This window comes from Hetaerina americana, unplaced genomic scaffold, assembly GCF_022747635.1.
Source record: "Hetaerina americana unplaced genomic scaffold, ioHetAmer1.1.p SCAF_103, whole genome shotgun sequence".
Taxonomy (NCBI): domain Eukaryota; kingdom Metazoa; phylum Arthropoda; class Insecta; order Odonata; family Calopterygidae; genus Hetaerina; species Hetaerina americana.
In genome coordinates, this window is record NW_027286104.1 from 1,047,324 (window position 1) to 1,059,854 (window position 12,531).

The following is a 12,531-nucleotide window of genomic DNA, read 5'->3' on the forward strand; positions in this document are numbered from 1 at the left end:
TCAGTAAAGCTTCGCCTTCTCTCTTTGCCACCTGATTGGTATATTCCATCTTCATTCTTGTGGTACCTCTCTATTTCCTTGGTGAACAGTTACAAATAAGGTATATCTTAAATCTATGTTGAAATTGCTTACCTCTCAGTTGATTTCTAATGGTTCCTTGGTTGAGCAGTTCCAGTGGCCATTTGAACAACATAATATTCTTTCTTTGTTGAAGTCAATCATGTGGCCTTAACTGAGATTTGACTGACCAGCTGTCATGAGTTCAAAATTTCTTTGAGGACTCATTCCACTTGTTTCCCTATGCACATTTGCCAAGAATTCTTGGTTGTATTTTTTGAATTTACTATCAAAATATCATTATAGCTTTTACTACAATTTCATCAAGGTATTTTACTGCATTATTTATATTCTTTGTTAAAGAGTTTCATTTTTAGTCAGTTAAAACAGACCAATAGCCTGAAAGTAGATATCTACGATGAGGTGGAAACATTTTGCATTTATTAAGGAATACCCAGTAATTGGTATATAGAATGTGTTCATGATTTTAGGGAATACCACAAATAACAATGAGCATGGTTGGCTGCCCAAGCATTTGGGGAAAAATTTTTTTTCTCTAGCATCAACCTCTCACTTGCCCAAACAGTGAAAACATTAAATACGAACTTAGTTTTATAGGGAGATAGACATGGTGATTGAGTTGGTGCGGGGGCTAACGTACTGGCTTCCCACCCAGAAGGCCCGGGTTCAAATCCCGGCGGTGTTGAATATTTTTCGAGGGCATCTCGATCCCTACTTGAGGTGCTTTGTGGAGGGCACTTTGAGTGAGTACGCCATCCGTCAGATGGGACGTTAAACTGAGGACCCCTTGGCGCCTTTTGTAAAGAGTAGGCTAATGCCGACACTGGGTTTCTCGCCTCCCTTCATCCTTTCCTGCCCATCCCCTATGGTGCAAATGACCTCAGCTGTCGGTCACCTCCCCTAAATACTACTACGAGACAGACATATAATTGATACAATTTCCCTTTAAATCAGCATGCAGGCCAGCGGCAATGAAGCCCCCAGAGGAGTACCCAGCCATCTTGAGTCCATACTCATTGTGTTGGTGGGAGCAACCTGACTCAGTCGTCCCACCGCAGACTACAGGACTCGTGTCTTGTTATGGTTATGAGTATCGACTGCCAAAGGCAGCTCCTACTTGTGGTCAATACAAGAAATTAAAACTGATTCCTGTAATACAACCAGCCAAGAGGCCAACATTTGATAGAGGTGACATGTAGTTAATTACATAGCTACATATCAAGTTCACCAAAAAAATGCATTACAATTTCTTTGTAATATATGAACATCCATATCATCATCACTTAAAGTATACAAGGAAAAAGGTATGTGTGTGTGGGGAGGGCATGGTTCGATTCCTGGGTAGGCCTCTCTGGGCATCCTCAGCTCCACCCAAGCTGCCTGATTTTTTGGGTACCAGATCTGGCTGAGAAACTATAGCCAGCAAAAGGAACTGGCCCCCTTACCCTGATATGTGAATTTTACACACTATTGGGCTTAGTACTGAGTGAACCATACCATCACCTACCAAACCGATCTTTGGGTAGATTACTGTGTTTATTTTATATATCAATATATATACACAGACATAAATATTACCCTCCCCATGGACTACAACCTTGACACGGGGGAAGGGTTTTTGAGTGCTGATGACCCCTAGAGCTGCACTGGTGAGAATAATGATAATTGTTCCTGATACAGTCACCCATGCCAGATGGGTCAAAGGGTAGGAGTGAATGATGAAAGGTAGTGACAGCAGTGTTGATCAGAAAGGTAGGAAGGAGTGTAGTACTCATTAAGTTAGCAAGCAATAGAAAATTATTGATAGAAGTAAATGCTGAGCCAATGAACCTGGCCATTGTTCAGGTCTACATGCCACTAAGTAATCATAGGGAGGAAGAAGTCGATAGGGTATCCAATCATTTAGAAGAAATAATTGCTGGCATTCCTGGAAAGAAACATGTGATAGTGATGGGGTTTTAAAATGCAAAGGTTGTAGGTAAAGGAGGAAATAGTATTGAAGTAGGAACTATGTTTTACATACTAGGAATGATCGTTGGAAGAGATCACTAAAGTTTAGTTGGAGACAGGATGTGACAGAAACAAATACTTGGTATTAACACCACAAATGGACATAAGTCTGCATGAAAAATGCCCAGGGATTCAGAAAGATATCAGTTAAAGTATAATATGTTTAGGCACAGATTTTTGAGAACCAGCACGATTAATTCATGCTTTTTCAAGGGTGGATGTGCATTATGATTATCAATAAGAGGATGGAGAGCAAGGCAAATGATTACTTAGAGGATGATCAGTTTTGATTCACAGAGGAGAGGGACATGAAAGATGACTTATAAGCCTATTAATGAGGTTGACATTGGAGAAAATTAGGCCAATATGAAGTGTGATTGCCTATATTGAATGAGATTGTAATTTTGCCACAGACTTTACTTAATGGTACAATGGCTTTCACCGACTTGCGGCATCGTCAGATGATGCCGCAAGTTGGTGAAATGAATTTTAACTTAAAATAAAGTCCGTGGTAAATTACAAACTTATTTCATATGAACATCAAACAATTCCATGAAGTGAAGTCTGAAAGTGTAAAGTATAGAAGTGTGATTGACTTGTGTAAGATCAAAATAAGTAATGGTTATTTAAATGTAACAATTTTTAAAAACCATGAGTAGATTACATGCAACAGTTAAATTTTTCAATATTTTACAAAATGAAAAAGTGCAAAATGCCTAAAAGTTAATTATTGAGACTAACTCATTTACTCCAATGACTGCATATGAATATATGCATTTATAGACCGAGTCATTTCAGTGATGAACAGCTGGTGAGCTGGCCATCATTAATTCTTTAAGAAAGGATTTATCAAAGCGCCTCTGACATGTCTCAAAAATTGGACGAGAGCCAATGATAAAAGGGAGAAGAGCTCCTCATAAAAATCAGTGGTATAGGCACAGGGGGGCAAGGGGGCCTCCCCTCCAACCGCTAGTCTGACCCCAAATATATTTGGCCTAAAACTGCAGGACTATAAACGCTGATTTGGGGCGAGGGTAACTAGATGTCTTTGATCAGTCAAAGTATTAAGGTTGACTGAACAAAGTATCAACCTTGACTTTTTCTGCAGAACATGAAGGCTTTAAATTGGACAACTTATGAACCAGAAACTGTCTCAATCAAGTATTCTTCCAACCCACAAGGCCTAATGAATTCATCTCCAGCCCTGCACTCCACTGACCTATCCCATAGTAATAATACATTTTATTTGTCCAAAGATCATATTACAAAAACACCAGATGGACATCATATCTACATGATATAAGGCATGTCAAAAAGAAGTACACTGCATAGAGGCACAATATGGATACATAATATGGTACATACTAGCAATTATATTAAATGTGCGAGGGTAGTTTTAAAGGTTCTCAGATTCACCACCAGATGTTAGCACTGATACAATGAGTCCTGCGTAGTAATAGGTAAACCTTTATGAGTAAACATATGACAAGTCAGTGCTCTGGGAAGAGATCTATGCTGCGGACACCTCTCTGTTGTTGTTCTCATGTAGTGATATCTGAAGATGGAAAAACTGAGGCTCGAACTGTGGTTAAATACTTCGTAAAGAATGGTATGAAAGAAACTGAAAGTCATGGCAACTTTCAGAACACTCTGAGGGATTCTGCTCCTTCATATTCAACCGTTGCCAAGTGAACAAACGAGCTTGGTCCGGACTGCTTAGATGTTGATCTGCATAGTAGTCAGCCAAAATGTACCACTACCCTAGAGATTATTGCAAAAGTGTATAAAATGGTGATGGAGGAATGCCGACTGAAAGTGTGAGAAATTGCTGAAGCTGTATGGATTTCATCTAAATGAACATTTCACATTTTAGCAGTGGAATCGGATATGAGAAAATTATCTGCTAGATGGGTGCAGAAACTCATGATGCAGGATCAAAAAGGCATCAGAATGGAAATTTCTGAAAAATGTTTGACCCATTTTAAGAGCTACCAACAAGATTTTTTGTTCCGGTTTGTGACCACAGATGAAACTTGGGTCCACTGCTATACCCCAGAGACAAAACAGTGGTCAAAGCAGGGGAAACATGTTGATTCACCACCACCAAAGAAAACAAAGGCAATACGGTCAGCCGAAAAGGAGATGGCTTCAGTTTCCTGGGATGCAAAAATTATTTTGCTAATAGATAATCTTCCCAGTGGTTAAACAATTAACGGACAATACTATGCTAAACTCCTGGACTAACTACAGCAAAGAATACAAAAAAAGGCCAGGTTTGGCAAGGAAGAAAGTCATCTTTTGTCTAGACAGTGCACGCCCACACACAAGTGTCATTGCCATGGCAAAAATACTTGAACTAAGGAACGAATTATTGCCACAACTGCCTAATTTGCCTCAATCAGATTTCCATCTCTTCCTCAAGCTCAGAATATTCCTCAGTGGACAGAGATTCTCTTGAAACATAAGAGCAACAGCTGAAGTAGGCAGATATTTTGCAGGCCTGAAAGAATCTAATTTCTGAGATAGGATCAAGAGATTGGAACATTGTTGAACCAAGTGCATTAATGTACAGGGAGAATACATTGAAAAATGAAAAAGTTTTACTGGGGTAAGTCATTTACTTCTTTTCCATTCTGAGAATTTGTCAAATCACCCATGCAGTATACATACAAATATCCATTACATCACAGAGAATTAATATAAACTAGACTAAAAGCATTGTTATAAACTAAAAGTATGGACTCAATGATCTGGAGTATTTTGGAGGTATTCATAAACTGAGTAGAACATAAAACATTGCTGGTATATTTTCAATTCATGTTTGAATGTAGTAATTGCCTTAGTATCTATTTATTTATTTAACAGGAATAACCCTTTACATAAAGAAAGGCAAAAAACATATATTGGTTCCATAATTATAAAAGAAAAAAAATACAATCGGGCACAAATTATATAAAGTTGATATTGACATTTTCAGATATCCACATAGCAATAATTAGCATTCTAAATTCTTCGGATATTTTTAATAACGTTTATTTTGTGGGATCCTGGTGAGATAGAAAGTAGGTCAATATAATCACAACTGTTGGCATCTCTCATAACCTGGTTAATAGGCAAGTAGTAAGTGTAGTTTTGTGCATGATGTCTAATTTCAAAGAGTGCTTCATACCTTGTGTTATGTGAAGGTAGTCGGGAAGATATTGCGCTTAGGAGTTCTAAGGTATCAATCTTGCAATGCAGTAATTTATTGAAGAAAAGTTGCGTTAATAATTTTTCTACGTTTATAAAAGGAGGGAAGATTTAGTAGAGATAACATATCATGGTAACTACAAAGTTCTTGGTGAAGATTGAATTTGAATGCAATTTTGCGCACAAATTTCTTTTGAATACATTTGATTGTATGAATATGGAGTTTATAGTAAGGTGACCAAACAGTAGAGCAGTGAAGGATCTCAGGTTTTCCTGGCGTATGGTATTCAAGAAGTTCTCTCGGGTTAACCTGACCCAGTGGGAAACCCGAGAGAACTTCTTGAGTAGAGCAGTATTCACAGAATGACCTAACTAATGAGATGAACAGAACTTTAAATGCCTCTATATGTTTAAAGTTTTTACAGTATCAGAAGATAAATCCAAGCAATTTGTATACTTAAGATTAAACATAGTTATAATGTTGATTGAATGTTAACTGTGAGTCAAATATTACTCCGAGGTCTTTTATATTTGTTAATTGGGCCATAGGATAGTTGCTTAGTTTGTATCCTAATACTTTTATATAGTTTAGAATCCTTTGTACTTTTGGGTAACTTGTAATATGATCTGATGCCCATTTCCTTGGGCCCAAATTTCAATGCTTTAGTTCTAATGTTGCCATAATGGATGTTGTGTCTTCCTCTGGTGAAATGATGATGATAGTTACAGTTAAGGGAATAGTTGCCGCTGTTGTCTTTTATACCCAGAGTTAAAAGCATAAAATGTATGTATGGACAGAGAGGTAGTAAATTTAATTCCTGGAATATAGTAGGCCTCGATGTAGCATTATGAGGTTTCCCAGTAGTTATTCCCATTGGTTTTCTTTTGCATTCTAAAAAATGGTTGGAGAAATGGCAGCTGAGCCCGAAAACATCATAACATAGGTTAATTTGATTATATTTCCCCATAGAATAAATTAAGTCGTTCTGTTATACTTGTAGTATTGTGCAGATGTCTTAGTAAACAGCGAGTGGAACTGAGCTTACAGTGTGGGGCTTTTACATGAGTATCTCAAAAAATATTTGCACAGAAAGAAATGCCAAAATTTACATTCTATTACTTGCTCAATTGGTCGATCATTAATTTTTTATCAGCAGACTTACTGTCACATTCTTATGCTGTGAAAAATACACCATTGTACTACTACATACAGTTAAGCCTAGATAAATATCAGTACACCACTTGTTTATGCAATTGTAACAGTTCTTGGTTTCTCCACAAGGCTGGAACAAATGTTGCTTGATTATATTACATTAGTGCCATCAGCACACAAAACTGCTACTATTCCTTCATAATCCTTCAACCAGTTGGGTAAATCATTAACATATACCAGGAAAAGGAGTAGCCCCAGGGTTGAACCTTGAAGTGTGCCCTTGGAGACATGGTTACTATGGATTAAAGTCTTGATGCATATTCTGACAACAAAACCTCTTGAGTTCAATCTTTGATGAAAGACTTCATCAAATTTTAAGGGATGCTTCTAATTCCAATTCTATCTGGTTTGATTAGCAATCTATCATAGTTAACATAACCAAAAGGCTTTGATAAATCAAAGAAAAACAGCCCAAGAGTTTTGTGTTAAGCATCTAATGAGTGAAGTATTCTCTCAATTGCCCGATAAATGACTGTCATAGTAGATCCTTCAGATCCAAACCCATGCTGTTCATTGGAAAGTAAGAAATTTTTTCAAGATAAAACTTCATTTGCGTATAAATGACCTTTTCCAATATTTTAGCAAATGCATTTTGAATGACTATCAGTCTGCAGTTGCTTATATCATTAGCACAGTCACTGTTTTTGCATATGGCACTAATTTTGATTCTTATAATTGGAGTGGGAATGGGATTGGCACATTACTCACCCCATGCCACACACCCTCTGCTCTCCTTATCTTCTCTCCTTCATAGATGATCCCTGCCCACAAAATCCCTTAATCCCAAGAATTACCATTCCCCTACAAAAAACACATGACTCTCCAAATTGTATGAAATGCATGATTTTTGCCATACCAACTGGATGTTTAACTTTCATGTTAACTAGTGCTTGCAAAGAGGGATTTGGAGTGACCCTCACAAAATGACTACAAATAATATTATTGAATACATCAATGATACATAAATTATTCAAAAAACTATACAAGTTTTCACTTGCAATCACAATCAATGCATTCACCAAAATATACTTCACTATAATTTTACCTAAAATTCAGTGAAGGAGGTATCGCGGTGGAAATAATGACACCTCCTAACAATTAACAAAGTTTATTGTGCTCAGAAAATTAAAACCTTGATGAGGCGATTGAACAGTAATTATTCAGTAAATATTCGGCCGTGCGGTGGCGAAGCCAGGAGAGAAAGCAGCGTCCTTGGGTTGACCACGATGGCGGCACGCGTGACGGTCCAGAGCCAGTCAGAGAGAGTGAGAGTGAGAGTGGCCCTGGCGGCGTGGTTGCGCCCTGGCGGCGGACCCTGGTGGCGAACACCGGAAGCCAAAACACTTGCCGGCGAAGGCGCGTTCGCAATGGCGCTCAATGATGATTCAAGTGTTGAGCCGCCACACCCAGCATGGAGAATGTGGAGACAATTCTGTAGCTGTTGTGACATATGTGTTACCCAATCTCAACTTTGATGTTTGTTATAACTTTGTGAAATTTTGGCATTTAACACCCTCAAAGGTTTCACGAACTCGTAAAGAATGGAAATGAAGATAATCAGAAAGTAAAATATATTAAATTGGGCTATAAAAAGTTTTTGTACTACCCTCTTTACCTTGTATCGATAAAGAAAGAAATGTGAGAGAATATTAATTTTAATCAAGAAATATAAAAGAATTATTATTTGGAAAATTTCACTGATTTTTACCTCCATTGTACTTCATTATTAACTGACTAATATGGCACAACATTTCATTTATTATTTTCGATCTGAAAATACAATTTTTGAAGGTTAATGGTTCAAAAAAGACTAGTTTCCCTCTTTCAATAATCTAAGTCCTCCCTGACTAACAATTAAAACGGTACCTTCAATTGGATAAATAATATGAAGGCGTCAGTAAGGAATTTTTAACATGTTTTAGAGCAAGGATATGACTGAGGACAGGAGTCACTCTTTTTATGGTTTGCATAGTTCATGTTTGATCCGCCCACAACTCTATCACCCCATGCCAGTGCAAGTAATAAATCTCATATGTGATCACAAGTCTATAAGTATATGTGGACTTGGGTAATTTATTAGGATATAAGTTCCTAACCATAGGACTAATTTAAAACTTTTGAACATATTGTTCCACAAAGTAATATTTATACATTTTATTCCAAATTTCTTTAGTTCCTCGGAGCATGAGCAAATATTGGGACATTTGTCCAGGACGAACAGAATATGAAGACAGTTTTAGTTTCACCGGATATATTATACTCAGAGGTGCAAAGCAATACACAGAACCAAGACCTTCATGCAGAAGAAGGAAAGAGGACCATCCATTTTGATAATCAGGTTCTTGCACAACATATATCGCACAAATACATTTTTTTGAAATAGAAAAAATTTAATTTCATCACTATAAATACACTGATAATGCAAAACATAAGGATTTTGTGCCTTCTTTAAGGAAAAAAGTTCCGAGGGCAACATTTTAAGCTTTTTTTAGTACTACTGGAGCTTCATCAACAGCGCATATGTTACCTTTGCTTTCTTAAGTTATTACTACATGATGAATAAAAAAACTACAGTAAACACTAAACAAATCTGAAGTGGTAATCCAAAATAATTACGTTAGATGATTGACACTGTCATACTAGTTCAATTCTAGTAGCATAGAATATTAATTCTTATATTCCAACTCCGATTATACAAACAAGGCAATGGATAGTTTCATTATCCCAGCGGAGCGAGGCAACACCATCCTGAGTGGCTTCCCAATAGCATGCAGTAGCCGAATGAAATCCAGCTCCGTTCCTTTGCATGATGGTCACCTCAACTGTAAAAAGGAAATTAAAAAAAAGTTCTGGTAGTATGTCAATTAGTAATCAGCGCAGCACATAAATACACAAAATTATGCCTTCAGCACAAGTCAATTATGGAATTCAAAAACTTGCCCTTTGCAATGTGCTGTGCATGCATGGGACTTTTTTTTTCATCAAAAGCTTAATGATTTTCATTGATGATGTCATTGGTATTTGCCCATGAGCCACATCATTTGAGGCTCAATGTAGGGTGTTTTATTACAATAAAAAGATAAATAAAATTTATAAAACTCACTCAAGACCTAATATTTTGGTGGCCCCAGCCACCTTCATCAGAACACAAGGAGTAACTGATGGGAAGATTAGGAAAAGAGCTGCCTATTGAGGAGAGTAAGGATAAACAGAAGGGCATACATAATTGGTTGTCGAGAGATGAGAAGAGGAAAGTGTTAGCAAATGGGAATGGTTTAATCCAGGGGTTTGGAAGGATTTAACAGATAAGACGCAAGCTGTTTTTAAGGATCTTAATTGGATTGCTGTCACTGCTGGGGGGAGAGAGAAGTACAGGATTCTTTGTAGCAATTGTCAAAATCTCCACTGTGGGTAGCTGTGTGTCTTGGAACAGAGGGGAGGATGGGTTACAGGATGCACTGTGGTTGTTAATTCTAATATTGATGAGCGTGGTGCATTGGCCATTATAATAAGCTGGGCAGAGAGTACATTATAGGAGGCACGCGATATTTCTAGGAATGCACGATGAAGTCAGGAGAGACAGAAGATATTTGAGAAGGTGCTGTTGAGAAAGGGAATTAGTGGTACGAATGGAACAGATTTTGCATCTAGCCCAATGACATGGATCGGAGGGGTTTTGGGAATTGAAGTGGATTTAGAAAGAGCCTGGATTTAAGAATATTTGAAAGCTTTGCTGGGCATTTACACGTCACTGAAAGGCATTTGGAAAGTTGTTTGGTGATGTTTTTGTCCTAGGAGAGAATGGGGTTTAAATCTCCAAGAATAATTTTTATGGATAGCATTCCAAGGAAGTAGGCTGTGCCAATGGATAGAATATAATTTTTCTTCTTCGGGGATATTTTAGGGGTGTATGGAAAACAATATGAACTTTTGAAGCCAAATAAAGAAGACGCATATCAGCAGAACTGCATTAAAAGGAGTAAATAAGCACAAGTGTCAAATAAAAACATCTTTCGAGAGACATTGATGTTAGGATATGGCTCACATCCACACTAAAGTAACTTGGTTTCTCACAAGAAGAAGGAAAATTTAAGAGTAAAATTTAAGGAGAGGAGGCTATTCACATTTACTACCTATCTTTTAGGACATGTCAGAAATTTTGGAAACCTAAATAGAAAATACCTATTAATTAGAAATTAAATCAAGAATAGAAAAGATCCTCTAGACAGATCAAATATGGTGTGTAAATGAAAATAATAAAGAATTACTGGAGAAACTTTGACTTCAAAAAAAAAGATAAAACTTCAACACTGGCAAGATTTAATTGATGGTCAATCTTCCCTCGTGAAATTTATATTTTTAAGAAAATTTTAAGGCCCTTTGTTGGGATAGTGTCTTAGGAACAGAACAAAGTTTGCAGCTTTCACAGTTGCATTTGGTTTGTGGCATTTTTGGAATTGGAGAATTAAGGGACAAGCCAGGTGGTTTTGAGAACATTCATAGATTTTCAGTTATCAATAAAGATACAAAATAATCCACAGTAATAGCACTTTTATCAGACCAAGATTTTGGAGTAACATTTGGCAAAGATATTAAATGGTTTACTTACTGTTAATCTTTGAACTTACTGACAAATTTGAATGGTTTTTGCAGGCCAGAAATGCCCTGTAAGCATCTCTCACCAATGTCGATTGTCCATGAGGTTATTTTTTCTCTTTCAAAAAAGTTTGTTTTCAGCACCCCTTCAACACTCTCCTTAATTATACTTTGTATTGCTTCATCCTCTGCCCACTGGGGTCCCTATCATGTAAAACTCACTTATTAGTCAATGTCTTTGATATGTACAATACTTGGCATCTTAAGAGTCATCCTTTGTCACCTTATCTTCATCTTCTTCAGGGATTATGGACATTACTTTGAAGGTTATGTTAATTGAACTAGAAGCATTTAGGAAAAGATGTCTTCAGTTTACCTAAAATATATCATGCATATTAAATTACATATCATATCTCATCAGTCATTAGATGTGTAGGTAGTCTCTGGTATAAGCCGTTTCCTTTTGGAATTACTACTTGCTGAAATTAAAAGTAGTTCATATTTAACAGGTGTTGTGGAATAACTTACAAGCAATTGTAATTTTAGTTGGGCAAGAACTGTGACTAGAAAACCTAACATACAGAAAAGTTATTTTTCATTTAATGCAGCATTTCCATTATATCTTTTCGTTGATGTGATAAAAATATACAGGACTCATTCCAGCTATATTACATATAAAGAACACCGTAATTAATTTTTAGTCGAAAGGCATTTCCCCTGATATCAGTTTTTAAATGACTTCATTTACTTCAAGCAATAATAGAGGCCGATACTTTGTGGAAACCCATTGGTAAAGCACAAAGGAAGAATAAGAAGGACTGCGTTTACTCAGGAAAAAATGTATTGCTGTCAACTAGTTTCGCTACACTGTAGCATCTAAATTATCATACAGTGTAGCGAAACTAGTCGACAGCAATAAATTCTTTCATGAGGAAACGCAAAGTCCTTTAGAACTACATTAACGTTAAGTGACATCTATTTTGCTGGAATTCATATGTCATCTGTATTGAAAAATTCAACAATGTCACTCAGGGAAAATAACAAATATAAAACTAAGAAATATCGGAGTACTTAATTACCTCACCCAAGTGTTTTGGGCCATTAAGAAAGGGACGGTCACATAGTGTTAGAATTGCTGGAACTGATCATTACTAAAATACCGTCGATGTGACCATTTCTTAGGAAATACTGAACATCGATGCAACACTTTAGTTTATCTAATAGTAAAATTAAGAGTCGTTAAATGGTTTGTATTGGCATTGGCACAAGTTTACCTCTATTACAGGTAGAAAACCTTATATGGCATTAGGTTTTCTTATGGCTCTTCAAACGGTCCAATGTTACCATTCACCATGGCAACAAATAAATAAATGAGGGATGAGTAGTGAGAAGAATGATACAAGAAAAATGGGGTAACAAAAACGCAATATGATAATATGGACGCA